Source organism: Streptopelia decaocto (genome assembly GCF_964273445.1).
Source record: "Streptopelia decaocto genome assembly, chromosome: 4".
NCBI classification, from domain to species: Eukaryota; Metazoa; Chordata; class Aves; order Columbiformes; family Columbidae; genus Streptopelia; species Streptopelia decaocto.
In genome coordinates this window covers 40,883,748-40,899,518 of record NC_138658.1, presented here as the reverse complement: position 1 = coordinate 40,899,518, position 15,771 = coordinate 40,883,748, and positions in this window count along the sequence as shown.

Sequence of the window (15,771 nt, the reverse complement as noted above, 5' to 3'; positions counted from 1 at the left end):
ATTAGTAGAGGGAAGACTCAAAAATTGTTCATGCAGAGGTCAATTTTTAGGCCACGGCAGCATCAACCATCTCATTAGCAACACAAGCATCTTCCCACCATGCTCTTACTACCTGCTACAGGCAATAGGTAACTTACTGCATTAGGAGTCTGATACTGAGCTCTATAATGAAATTTCAGATCACATTATTTAAAGTATAGCAGAACATTGCCTGACGGACCAGCTTTCATGCTACTTAATTACATCCACATGAGCCAGAAGCTCAGCACAGGCTTCAGATCAACTACTGATACATCTTTTTGAAAACAGAAGCACCACGAGGAGCACAGAGGAGCCACTAACTGAGCTGCTGTTACAGGGGCTGGGTTCACACTCTGGACTACTACGTAGGAACTGAAACCTTAGTACCACATCTGTAGAGATAAAACAGAAAGCTTTGTATTCCAGGTTATTAAAGAACAGCAACAAAAAAGAAAGTAGCATTAAAACGATACATTTAGAAAGAGTACAACTCTCAGGAGCAAATCATGGTCAAGCAGAAAGAAAAGAAGTCTAATAACTTACACTATTTATCAGTAAAATCTGACCAGTCAAAAAAAAAGTTGATGGAACCACAAGAGACTGCTTGATAAGGGTGGCTACACAGTATAATATGTGGCATATAGAAACGGAAATGAAGGCACATCACCTTTAAAAATAAAAACTGGGTGATGCTTGAGGGCACTGCACTTCAGAATGGGCAGAATTCAAAGCATTTATTTCACAGGGAGGCAGAAAATTAGCTTTTTTCTTACTTCATTTGTGTAATGCAGAATTAAGAAAAAACACAGTCATCCTCTCTTTCCACATTCCATGCTTCTCTTATAAGAAAAATTTGAAATGAACACTCATAACAGGCAAGTATAATTTCTGTATGCAACAATGTAATATTTTAAAGCATTGGAATTTGTTTTACAGGAAACACATTTTAAGACCTTTTGCTTTCCAAAAGATTTCCTTAAAATTGGCATCTTTCTGATAAGTGTTTTGTGTTTGCTACTTCATTTCTCTAGTAGAAAAATGTTTAGAAATTTAAGAATGACATAGAATCTTGATTCATTTATAGGTAGCCTTTTGAAAGTCTGTATACAGATCATTTATACAAAATTTTGTTAAGACTATAAACTGACAAGTTCAAAGCAATGAAGCTTTGATTTTTTTGTTTTTTGTTTGTTTGTTTTTAATCTATATTCAATGAGCTTGGTTCTGCAATGGACAGAATTTCTAAGAATCCAGATGTAATCTGGAAGGGAATCAAGGGAAGATTGAAAGATACTTATGTCCGTCTTCGGGGTTTATTGTACCAGCTTTGTAAAATTGCACTAATCCACTCAATTGAGTTTAGGTGTTTGATCAGAGAGGCTGGCATATAGGAATAGCTGTCAGAGGCAGAGCAAAGAAATTGTAAAGAAACCAACAGATCAGAATGATTAAAGCAAAAGCTAAAAAAACCCCAAAAGCATTTCTGATATTCAGAAATCAAATGTTTATGGAAGTCAACCATGTAGGCACTCTCCCAAACTTTATCTCATTTTAGTGATCTGCTGCACATGCAATAAATATCATGGTATGTCTATATTTAGACAACATTGCTCTGTGAATTTGCATACGTTGCCTTTAATATTTCACTACATCTGTGCATGGTCTAAGGTTGTATTTTTATTAAATTTCTCACTCTTTACGTATTCCAAGATAGCTAAAAGATTTTCAGTAGACAACCTCTGAAATATCTGGTAACATCAATAAACCAATTAAAAAAAAAAAAGTCTTAGTATGTTTTCTACTATAAGAACAAAAAGTCAGAACACATACAGATGACAGTTTAAGGAGTGTGCCAAACATAGTTAAGGAGCACTGATAAATTAAGATGAAAGCGCCCGTATGTCACACAGTACGTTTTGTGTTCAGTGGATTAACAGACAATTTTAGCCTATTAGTGTTCTCAGTGCTATATACACATCAAATCACCACTAAAAATACAACTTCTGTAATTTTAACTTGAACTCCTTGATAAACAACACTCCTTTAACATGACATCTACAAGCATTCATGAAAAAAAATAAGTCTTCTAAGTAATCACGTAACAGAAGCCATATGCAGAGACACATACCAGCAGCAGATAAAAATCTTACTAAACTGAACTCAGTTTCCCTGAGATACGATTCTGTTCCATTTTACAACACAGAAGAACCATTATTCATAGGAGTGTGTTTCTCAAGTGGTAAAACCAGGTATGTGACTTATTTTGATCCCAAGTGTAAGCACAGGGAGTAGCATTTGGCAAACTCCAGAGGGGCTGTTCACACTAAGTAGGAAAAAGTCATTTACAAAACAACTTGGAGGGAAAGGGAGTTGTGTTTGAAAACCTCACTCTCTCATTACAAATGTGTAAAGTGCACAAACATTAAAATGTAAAAATCATGGTCTGTGGTTTATCACTTCACGATACCTTTTTTTCTCTTCTTTTTGTATCATACTGAATTTAACATTTTAAAGACCTAAGTCTTCTGAAGTATTAAACGTATTCTGTTAAACACTTCAAAAGACAGCTCCAAAGAGTGAAGAAACTTAATGCCAGAGAAAGCAGTCAGCTCTTTGCGGAATTCAACTCCTGTTAAGCCTTCAAAGAAAGGGCAGTCTCTGAAGACAATGGACTGGGCAAGCAATTTTTAGCATGCTATTAATCCAAAAAAAGTTCAAAACAAAAGTACAAGTAGATCGGGTTGTCTCTCTGAAAACAATACATTGCATGCCATAGTATTTCTTCAATATAATTTTGACTTGGCTAGAACATTACTTTGAGTTTTCTTTAGCAGGCCTTCTTTGAAAGGTGGGAATTTCTAAAGCACAGACTTCAGTTGTGAGTCATTACTATTGTTTCCTTTAAATTTTCTCACCAACTCATCCTGCATCACTTCCCTTGTTCTCATGAATGAACAACAGTATGGAAACATACCCATTGGTAAGAAAGACAGACAAAGCTACTCTGATAGATTTTCAAATGCTTTATCAACAAAAAGTTGACATTTAATTCTAATTGTTAACTTTTAGGATTATAGGTAGGAATTAAGAAATTTGTTTCCTTGTTTAATACAAACTTATTTAAACTTTGCAGCAATGTGACTTCTTAACAGCAAATAAAATGAACCCATCTTGTGCAACATTGTTTTATGATCCATTACAGTAAAAAGGAAAGGAAGTATGATTTTAATCTTAAAATAATATGCCATTTAAGTCAAAGCATCATCAAGGCTTCATTTCCCCATAGCATCTCCATATTTCTTACATACCATGAAATCTTACCTTTCTCCAAGATTAATGGGCACTAGTCTGTACGTACTTTAAGAGGTCACTTGACCCCATCTGTTGTGCAATAGCCAGACACACTGGGATAAGCGAAGGAGACTGACAAAGCTCAGTTCCCCTCTATAATTAATTGCATGCAATCTTTGTGTTGTGGGCCCTTTGTGCATTATGCCTGTGGAACTCCCTTTGATACCAGTGGAATTTCTGAGCACAACACAAGTGCAGTACCATCACATCAGGCTCTGTCAATGGCTGTTTCCCTGCAACAAGCTACCTCAGCTATTGGGTCCCTCTTAATATTGAGTTTGCAAGTTCAAAGCCAACCAACCAAAACCCCACCAAACAGGAAAAGCAAAACAAAAGCCAAACCCCAAAACAACCCCGAAACCATATATGAAAATAAGTGTAATGATCTAGTTTTACTAAACATGTGCAAGCTTTAACAGGTTGCAGTGTAGATACAGTGTTACTCAGCTACCAAGAGGGAGAGCAGATGCCAAGAACTTTCAAGTTGTCCTTTCATGAAGGAGCACTATGATACAAACTCCAACTAGATAGATATGAAGGGCAGTTTCTGTTTCACTCAACCTACTGATGGTCCTCCTGTACAACAGACCACAAACATTACTAACATTTCTCTCATTTGATGATTATACATACATGTTTTTTTAGGAAACAGCCTTGCAGCAAGATTATCTTCTCATTTGCTGTGCATTTATCCATCAAAACTGTCTCAAAAAGCTGCTTCTCTCAATGTTAAAATCTTCCTTGTACAGATAAGAAAAAAACCCCATGCTGTATGTTACATTGCCATCTAGTGACATACTACAAGGCATTTTCTGTTGTTAAACTATTCTCAATCACTTTTTTCCTAATGAAATCTAGCTCAGTCTATTAGTTCAGTGTTAATAAAAGATTATTCAAACTATTAATATAGTTTAATAAGAAAGGAAATTTCATTATTTGATTTATTTTAGAATCTTTCTCACTGTGTGTTTACATTTCCATGTTTAGCTCTTCAGAAGTCTGGTTGGTACCTTTCAGTATTGCTAATGGAAAAGACCTTCATATCAGTAGGAAGTGGAAGTCAGTATTTTCTCCTCTGGAAAGAGATCACGCAGGACTATCTGCGTGGTTGCAGACATTGCTGTTAGTGCTCTAGACAGTCATAAGTATTTTTACTTGTTTTAGATTTAAAATTGAACCTTATCCTGACGCATGTCTTACATGCCATCACCTTAATTAATACCAGGTGCTTTGAAAACTATAAATAGAATACTCAAGAGCCCAAGTGGAAAAGCCAGACTTAAGCCAAAAATGAACAGGCTTGTGCTGAGGATCAGCACCACACACGGGCAAAAGTCAGTCCCAGCAGATCAGGTGAGCCACAGGCTGGTCTCATTGACACACTGCAAATATTCTGCAACAGGACAGAACAGCAGAAGCTGCTCCAGCACCATCTTGCTAAAGCAACAAAAGCTCCAGGGAATCACAGCCAAACCCCAACCTGAGAGTAACCATGGCATGTTCCCTCCCTTTGGCCTCACAAGCCCTGTGTTATGCACCCCAGCCTTCCCAGCCCCGGGGAGACCTCTCAGCACTGCCTCTGGCCACTCTCATGACAGGTTTATAGCTATAGTCCCACAGACAGAGGACATTTCCAAAGGGCCTGTCATAATTTACACAGATTAATTGGTTGACAGGGTTAGCATTACCTGTCTCTTGGTGTATTATTTGTTCCAAGCAACCTCTGAAATACTGCTACTTGCCAGAAGTTATTTTGTGCACATGCTGGGAGGGTGGGATGCCCTGCCTGAGCTGTTTTTAAGTTTTGGACCCAGCTACTGAAGGTGACCATTTGGCTGAACTTCTTGCAGTTCAGAGATGAATGAATGAGGTCCAAATGAAATGAAACCTAACCATGCTAGCCTTACAAGAAAGTAATACTGAGCACCATGAACTGCTAAGTGCAGTGTTAAGCAGAGACTCATTGATTCTCTATGCATGACTAAAGGAGTAGTTATGCTTTATTAATTAAGAGTAAAACTGTTTTAACAGTAAACTCTTTACTTCCCACCACTTACTTTATGCTACAAAGGCATCAGCTCTTGAGCCAGGGTGTAAGAGGTGCAGGAAATGTGTAAGATTTTCTTTCAAGCCTGTTACCTTTACACAAAGTCATTGTCTGTCATATCTTACCTGGGCACTTTTAACATGTGGAACTTTCAAAGTTGTTTATGAACACTATTGATCCCTATTTGTAGCAGATCTAGTCTTTGTCTTTCCATTTTGTTGTTGGTCACAAAGACTTCCCTAGAGCTTGTGCATGATGGAAAAACCCACAACATTCTGGAACAGGTACAAAAAAAGCCCAATAGATGTATACAGTTTCTTTCACATATATACAGATATAATATTTTCTTACACAAGTTATTTTGGTCCTTTTTGTAGTGGCTAGAGTTGGGTAGCGAGAAGACATAGATAGCAGTTTGTTTCTCTACTACAGTGGAAACTGCCAAGGCAGCGGTTCTCATTTCACGCTCGGCCCTTTCTGTTGTTTTTAACCAAGACTGCTTTGAGACTCTTGTTGCTGCAGCACTAGGGAATGACTTGTATCTTGTCTCCTTGGAAAGCAGCTGTTCCCACTTAGCAGGGGCAGATGCTCAGAACACAGACGTTTACCTTAAAGAACAGGGTCAATGCGGTTATCTGTATAGAAATACCACCCCACTTCAAAGGAGAGCTATTCGTGCTCCACTGCCCAAATATTTAGGAAAAATATTTTTATTTTCTTTGATACAGGAAGCATTTGACAGGCAGATAATAAGTGCACTGAAAATTGCCTTAAATATATTCATAACAACAGTGGAGCATCAGAAAGAAGATGATGTCCATCCTTAACATTCTCTACAGCAACTCCTACCCATACATCTCTAAGTTGAAAAAAAAAATGACTTAGAGTTGCGATTAATTAGGTTTCAAAGTGCTTGTGAAACAACCAGCCGCTGTTCCTATATATTTTAAAACTCAGTACAATAGTTTTGTCATCTGCAACTTCTTCTTTGGCCCATGAAAGATCTGTAGAGAAGCCAAGAATAATATCCCAGTGTCCCAACTCTGTCATGGACTTCAACTGTAAAGATTCTTTCATTTGCAACAGATGACTGGTTAAATCCCAGGGATAAACTAAACAGTACTATCTTAAATGTCACCAGACATTAAGTGTCTAGAGAAGACAAATGCAAGGATGTCACTTATGTGCACATGTACATAATTTTAATGCATTTTTACCATAACTTATATGGCATTCATAAATATGTCAAATATTCAAAAGGATATCACATTAAGATTAAGACCACCACTGTTTAATACAGAACATCCTGAAAAGTGATTCATTAAATCAAAATCTCTCAAGTCTAATGGGTAACAAGCTGCACAATTGCATTATATACCTAAATTCACAATCAAAGCTTCTTATATCCTCCTATAAAAATGAACACATTCAAGCTCAGTTATTTTGTAAAATGAATGCCTGACATCTACTGGCAATTATACAAACTGTATACTGTTGAATCAAACTGTCTTAAGCTTAGTTTTCAGACTAAGGAAGGTGCTTTAGAATATATATTATTCAAATTAAAAAAAAAAAAAAATTATTGCAATCATGATGTAACGAGGTTTCAAAACCAAACTGCATCAATATTGCTTTTACTTGTTAGATCCAAGACAAAATGTTTCCTGCAGGAATGATCAAATTCAGTCCTCAGAAAAAGTTTTTCCCCAACATGATTTTTGTGCATATTATTTTAAATAAATTAGCAGCACCAAATCTAATGCCATTGTACTTCGCATTCTTTTTTGTCTAGATAAAACATTTTTAGAAAGCTGTTTCCACAGTATTCTGTAATACTTCAGTCATCTTACCAAAAAAGAAACACAATTGCTAACTGAAAAAACAGGACTGTAGGAATGTCCAATAACATACTGACTTATGACAGTCCCATCTGTGATGAAGACTACAAAACACGTCTTTACTTAAGAAGACTTCTTAGGAGACAGCAAGGACATAGAAGAAAATAAGTAATATTTCACTAGAAAAAGTAATAAAAAAGCAACTGCCCCCAAGATTGGTAAACTGAAGGCTTTCAGTTTTTCACCCTTTCATGAGTTGCATAGCTCTTTTTCAAACTTTTGGGGATTTATCAGTATAAAAAAAGTAGGACTCAGTTTTACAATAGCTAAAACATATTTCAGAAACTGATTTTGTGCATGAAGGGGTCAGAATAACAGAATGAAACTAATCCTCCTGGATCACAACCAGAAAATAGGACAGAAAGAAATAATATGCATGGGAAAACAGGAAATTGTAAAACATTTTATGAATTCTTTAATATGGAGGTAGCAAATAAAATGCTCTGATTGACTAAGTTTAGGGGGGGAAAAATACCCAGAACTTCCAAAGTTAACAACAAACTGAAAGCCTGTATGGATATCAAATAGCAGAAGTCCTTCAGCAATGGAAACTAATCCTTCATTCCAAACAAAAATAAATTTTTTTTGACAAGATTTTCTCTTGCCCTGTAGAAGCATCACAATGAACCCAATGAAATGAAGAGGGGGAAAAAAAAAAAAAAAAAAGAAAAAAAAAGGAAAAGCTATTTCCTCCATCTATTTTTTTTTTTTTTTCCCCAATTTTTCCTCTGTACCAACAAAAACAATGCAGAATTAAAATCTGGTAGAACACCTACTGAATCCCTATATCATAATGTGCAGTTCTGGTGGTGTGCAACATTAAAGCTATAGTTTGCTACAATACTGCCGAAAAGAGAGCACAAAAGAGTTACATTGAATATAATGACAAATGTGTATCAGTTTTCTGAATGCAAACTATCTACAGTTCTCTTTGACAGAAGGAAAACAGCCAATCAAGAAAAAAAAAAAATAAAAAATAAAAATCAGAGCCAGGAAATAACTTTACTTGTTGGCTTCTGGAAAACAATTTTTTTATATCTCCTATAGCTTCTCAGGAACAAAAGTGTTAAATGGTTGTTGCACTCACTGGAACTGGGCAGACAAGACTCAGTGTTTGATGCTGGCTCCCCAGACGTACAAGCAGCACTGAAAACAAACTACTAAAATTCTCTGGTATTGACCAGTTCTTGAAGGATTACACTGAACTATAGATACACATATATACCATAGATAATTATCCAGTCTTCTGAAAGGATAGCAGCTTCTTATGTAAAACCCAAATGAAAGTTCCACATTTTTTGTTTTTGTTAATATTTAAAAATAAAGAAAATGACAAGTTTTATAGTAATTGAAAAACTCCTCCTCCTGAAGGGTTAAGGAGAGCATTAACAAAGGAAGACATGACCTCATGACATTATTATTATGCCAAGTATCCAGGAAGAGAACAGACAGACCTAAAGACACCCGCCAACTTTGATGAAAATGGATGGGTTCCTACACAGGATTATCTGCCTTTGAGGAGTGGCCTACTGCCCATTTTCAGGAAGTTAGGAGCCGCTTTTCAAATTTCTGATCAATAACTTATAAAACTAGGGGACAGGGAAAAATAATAGTGCTGACCATTCATGAAGTTGAAGAAAACACTATATGCTCTTGTGTCACAAAAGTTCATTAACTCTTTATATCAATATCCTTTTTGAAGATTAAATATTTGTGAGGACAAATCCCATCCATTTTGAAGAAAATGAAAAATGTTAAATCTGCAAGCCCTTTTACATTTGGGACTTCATACATAGTATAGCTTAATGTTATTCTGGAATAGCATGGTAGAAACACTGGCAAAGCAACTCCCTACTTATTTGTTTTGCTTTTTTAAACAGTAAAAAAGATAAGGTTGTTTGTTTACATAGCAAGGAGGAAGTGTATTAAAAATCAGCCTGTTGAAATGCAAAAAACCATCAAACCAAAACATTAAAACCCTCAAACATATATCCTGCATCTGGGTCAAATATTATTTTAAATTCTAAAACTAAGTGGTAGCACATTCTTGAAGCAGCTGAGGCTTCTGCTTTTAGACTTTCCAACCAAGCCTATAAGAGATAAACTTCACTTTCTTGCAAAATTAACTTTACACTCTGTGATAGAGCTGTTGTCTGAATACAGAATATGAATTATTATAAATGTTATCACAGAGTCAAGTTACTTTGTAGATATGAGGATTTTTTTATTTTATTTTATTTTTTACCCTTCTCCTTTTAACAGAAAGATGGCAACTCTGGATGCCAGGGCAAAGAACCATTGACTACTCTGTGCTTTTTCTAAGATAAGCCTGACTCCACTCAGAGCTGTTCAGAATTTTTATTTCATCCGTCTTCTTGGATTTCCAGCAATTATAAGCAACACATTTCTTAGACCCAAGCCCAAGGGTGAAAATCCACAACTACAAGAAATATAAAATATTTATTGACCTTATTTATGTGAATTTCTGCCTGTACTGAACCATAGTTTCCAGTGACATATGCTAAGTTCCTTGTAACAAATTCTCAACCACTTTCAGCTTGAGAGCAGAAAGCTCCTTTTAAATATAATTAATGACAAAAAAAAACCCTTAACATTTTTAGAAAACAGTATTTGTAACACTTCCTACTCAGTCCAGGACTATTACAACATCAAATCATCCAGCTGAACTCCAGTTTCAGGTCTGTAGCTAAGATTATGCATATACATCTACTCATATCCTTATATCACATGGATTTATGCAATGGGATACCTGCAGTGAACAAGACTAAACTAAATACAATACAGGAAACTTGTATTAACCGTGAGGAATAGAAATATCGCATAATCCTAATGATTGTTACATCACCATCTTACCATTAAGAATTGCAAAGGCTATGAAAATAGCTAGAATAATCTTTAAGTCCTTCGTTTAATCAGTACTTAGGTTTCTAATAAATATTAATTGTATGGGGTGGTGGGAAATTATAAGTAAATATTCAATTAGAAGTACTCCATAAAACAACTTATTTTTGTTAACCCTTTATCTATTCTTCTCTCCTAGTTACCCAAAACAAAGAAATAAAATAAATCACTCACCAAAGTATTCTTAACTTTTCTTAGTGTCTAGAGTTATTGCACACCAGCTCTATGCTTCTAAGACTGTATTTAGCAAATTTCACTCTATCCCTAAATATATTACAAGGTCATATCCATTACATACATCTGAAGAGTCAGTGGATCTATTACTTAAGTTCTGGCAATGGAGCCACCAAGATTTTGAGACTCTACTTCAGTTTTCGGAACTGTTCTCTCACCCCTTGTTATAGCCTACAGTTTTAACTTTTGCAACAGATTTATCTGAAACATAAACTTACCACTTTGTGGCTCAACTCTTACACTGGGACAACTATGACAGTTTCACTGACATTAATGTGATTGCATAAACACTAGTCTGCAACCACAAAACCTTTCCCACCTCAGCCCCCAGGTACACAACCTGGCTACTGCCCCATCATTGTGATGAGGAGGACACAGCTTCAACCCACCTTCCATTGCTGCTGTGCTCACCATCCCAGGGTGGAAGGGCATCACTGGTGACCACTTTAACAGCTTACACATAGCAATGCAAAACCCACAGGAGAAATACAAAACTTGGGTACACTCTTCAATGGGCCAACCCAATCTATACCATCACCCTTCCCAAGTGGTAAGATCTATCAGATACAAATAATCGCAGACAGACATGGGCATAAACTGCTCTTTCCAATGAGAGTTCCATATCTTCCTAGAAAATCTGTTCATCTTAGAAAGATTTGTTGACAGATGAGGGGGAAGATCCAGACTAAATATTCAAACACAAATATTTTATGAAAACAGATTCTAGTCCCACCCCCAGTAGATGTAACACTTATTTTTGTTCCTAGAACACAGGTACTCTTAAATGCACACTCCTGTAAGACATATTTTGTAAAAAACCCCACTGATGTCCTGTGCTGCACTTCAAGATGTGGAGTGAATATACAGCCTCCACTATCAAAATACACAGAGTACCCCAGCTCTAACTTTTCTAAAGCCAGATACATGGGGAGAATAATATTATTTACTGACTACCTTTGCCTGAATCTTAAAACAATTACAACTTTGCATGCTGAGCATAATCTCCAAATTTCATTAAGAATGCTTCACATTCATATTACACAGAATTGTATGAGTCAGGAAAAGAAACAATAACTAAAAAACCCAAACAAACAACAAAAAAAAACCCAAAACCAACCATCCAAAACACCCCACCTCTAAAACACAAGGCCCAACAGTCTTCAAGTCTGACATTGAAAATCTTACAGCTACTGTGTATAACCTTCCAAATTGTTTTACATATATCTTCAAGTATTTTCCCCTTCGTGGCTCTTTTCCCCATAGCTCATTAATAGCACAGAAGGCAGTGTCAAAAGCCTTATTTCAATCAAGATATCTTGTTACAGTCTTCACATTTTCTAGGGACGCTCCTTTGACTAATTCTTCAAAGTCATTTCACTCTTAAATGCCTTTGAAAAGGTGAGTCCTAATGAGATACTCCATTTAGGAGTGAGACTTAACAATACAGAGAGATGTCAATGAGGCGAAGTTCATTGTTCCTGTGGATCAGAGCTTATAAAACAAGATAGTCCTTACAGGGAACTCAAATAATCTGATAAGATATATAACTTTATTTTATTAGAACTTGAAATTGTACAAATCACTTTACTTTTTAATCCTAATATTTGTAAATGTAAGAAGACCCTAATCCTTAAAAAGAAGAATGCTGGTGTTGGCTGTTGACACATATGCAGCTAGAGTTCAGGTGGCAGTGCCCATCTCTGTTTCTAACTATGCTAATTCCTAAACCAAAAGATAAATGAACAAGTAGTATTTAAAGAGAAGGAAGCTGGAAGGGCAAGGAAGAAAAAGAAACCCTGACCCTCTCCTTGCTTCAGAATTTGGAGAGAGAGGAAGAAATAGTACAGGAAGAAAATTACCTTTTAGAAATATTTTTTTTTTTTTTCAAAAGGGACTTTAAGCAGCCACAATCACTGTTACTTCCCAATCACCATTAAACTAGTTTTATGTTTACCTTCAATTACTACCTTACACATAAAAGTGCTCTTCTCCTTACCTGCCTTGTCAGCCACTCATAACTACATCTAATACAAATCACTCTTAAAGGCAAGTATTTCTTTAAACTTAAACCAAACACTCATTTCTGAACCAATCTTCCATAGCTACATCCAAACCCCTTCTTTTTCCCATACTAGCTCCTATTGGGGCACACCAAAACCTCTCCTGTGTGCCAAATCCAACTCATTCACCTCAGCACAGGCATCCAGAACCAGCCACTTGGAAAATGAACCAAACTGAAACACTCTTATAAAGTAAAAAAAAAAAAAAAAACAAACCACAACAAGCAAGGAGGCAGACTAAACTAACAGCACTATACCTGTTGTCCTTGTTGCACCATGGAAGCAAAACCCCACATGTGAAGTCTAAAGCATGTTTCTGCTAAGGGAGGGCCCAATTACCCCTTTGCCTGCCAACACCTGTGCAGTCAGGTGCTAGAAGGCCACAGAAGTTTCTTCACACACCACCCCAGGCAATTCTAGCTACAAACGGACTGTTTTTCAGATCGTCACTTGCAAAAACACTTCCAGTCTGGCTTAAGCATGCCACTGTCTCTGAAAATAAATACAGACTTTTCTTGTAGAGCACTTGGAAATCATTGGATAATAGCTGCAAAATACACAAAAATTGCTGTCTACAAAGTTACGAGTATACTAGAAATATGTCTTCAAAATACAAGAACACTCACTGCCATGGTCCTCTGGTGCTGGAAATACTATGTTCTCTCTAATCCATTTCTGCCAGTTTTATGATTTCAAAGGAGTGCCAACTATTTCTTCAGCATTTACAGTCTGGAGCACCCCTAACAAGCACAAGGGGCTACAGCTGGAGAGCAAGGGAAAGTTCCAGGTGACCTTGGTGTGTGTGTCATTAGCACTGAGCTAGGGAGGTAAAGGAGTCAGGAGGTCAGGCAGCACTTTTGGCTCTGAGTTTTGGAATGTTCTCTTAATGATACACTTGGTTCCGTAATTTTTATTTTGTAGCAAATAGCTTATAATTCTGGATACTGTTATTATATTGATTCAGAGGTGGGTTTTTTCCTTAATAGCTCATGGATAGAGGATTTAGAATTTCATTATTAGACAGTTATTTGGAAAAAATAAATAAATGTAATTCTGGAAGTCATGCAGGGGGAAAAGAGAAAGAAAGAGAGAAGATTCTAAGATTATCATCCTGAGTAAAACAAAAACAAATTAATAACAATTATTAGAGGATAAATATTAACTTGCATAAAAGGAATATTAGTGTGACAGGATATTAAGGGAAAAAGAAACCTTAACAATGGAATGCCTACTTTGTCTATACTTGTGCCTCATCATGCAGATTGACAAAAATGGTCCCAGGGAAGTGGTAGAGGGCAGCAGAAAAAGATGCAGCTGTGGTTTAGCTTGTTCAAGCTAAATTTTGGATTTTTTTTTCTTAATAAAAATATGTCTGATGTGACTACTGTAATACGAGTATTTACTTGTATGCTTAGAATGGGATTCTCCACGATTAAGAGTATATGCCTGTTTGCATGAAGAATTTTACTTGTTTTAAAAACAGTTTTAAGTTGTTGTAATGGAGAAAATCTCAATTTTCTTCCAAAATAAAGCCAAATAAACCAGAGCATTCCTTAAATACCAAAGACCTACAAATAGTTATCTTCTGTATATTTTCTGACACAAATTTGTATTGCTCCTCCAATACCTGAATTTTCAATCTAAATAGCTTTCATTTAACGGAACTGTTTCTGTGAAACTTCTCTTGAAATAATTTTTAGAAAATAACATTTTCAATGTTTGTAATCAACAAACAATGTAGGAACTCTACTTGAATCTGGCTGTTAAGCAATATAATAGCCAGCTTTAATTTCATTGTTGAGAAGAAACTTTTATTAAAAAAATAAACAACCAATAGTTAGAAATAATATATTTTCTCTGTCTTTCTATTTTCAATATCTATAGTGCCAATCCATAAATAAGACTGCAGGGGAGCAAAGCTTCCAATAAAGGCTTTTAGAGTTATTTTCCTTTCCTGCACAGGGCTTTCCATGTGGTTCTGCGTGCTCAACAGTAAATGGAAACCCAGGCTACTTTGAGAGTTTGCATTTTTCAGTCCCTAGACAAGAACTCTTGTCTCCAAAACCTCAATAAATTGCTATCTGAAATGCATCAGAAGTGTTTTCAGTTCAAATTTCCCACAAAACAGTTTCAAGCCTTTTCCCATTAAGCAGATCAGTTACTAGGGAATACATCTTTTGTACACAGCACTACATAAAACACCATTATAGTTAGTAACACATTTAAGAGAACAATCAGCTGCCAGCTGTACTACCACTTCTTTTTAGAAGATGCACCAGAAGAGACAAGGTGAAGTACATGCCATTTGTTTCCATAAAAGAACATTCTTTCATAAATGGTTTGAGAATTGTCACAACAGGATGTCACGACAGGAGTAATTTTACTTTTTGAAATGCTTTAAAGAGATCAACTAAGGAATTTGCCTCCTTGCTCCCAAACCAGAAAGAGAACAGAACATCCTGTCCCACTTTGTGGCTGAGAAGTGAAGAGCAAGATTTAAGCACTAATTGCTGCTGGCCTTTCCCTCAAGAATACAACCGAGTTCTTCTCTCGAAGAACTTGAACATAAACTCAGTGATGGTTTCTTCTTTATCCCTCTAAAGGCTGTACCTCAAACATTGTAATTTCTCTTCACTGGGAAGGGCTAGAAAAGCTTCAGCATCATGTTTGAAGCTACAGTTTTAGGGGCTTAAAATTCTGCTATCTGCTGGGAGGAATACACCATTCTGGGGAAATGACGGTAGACTTATCTCTGACGTTTTTTGACAGCAGCTTCTTGTCTTTGTAGTCAGAGCACCTCTTTCATAGATGGCCTTTATATTCATTAGAAGAGTACTGCCAAAGGAATCCAGGGAAGTGGCTGAATGCCAAGCCACAAGAAATAAGTTTCAGCAAACCTTTCAGGAATATAATTTATGAATAAACCAACCACTTACTTGGCAATTAACAAAACAACTCCACAATTACCTCTACAAAAAAAATTTTATTTTCCTTCCATATGACAGTATTAAATTCTCTATAACAGTTAAGTTTTAGAGCAATATATACATTTGACATCAAAGCACAGAAAAAAATAGCATGTACTTCAGTGTGCTGATTATGCTAATCCACAGAGAACAACACAAGTTCAGAGAACTGAAATTCAGGTAAATACAATGGATATAAAAGAAAAATTGTCCCAATATACTCCTGTGAAAATAATTTTTTAGTTTTCACACTTAAAATTTTGTTTGTAAAA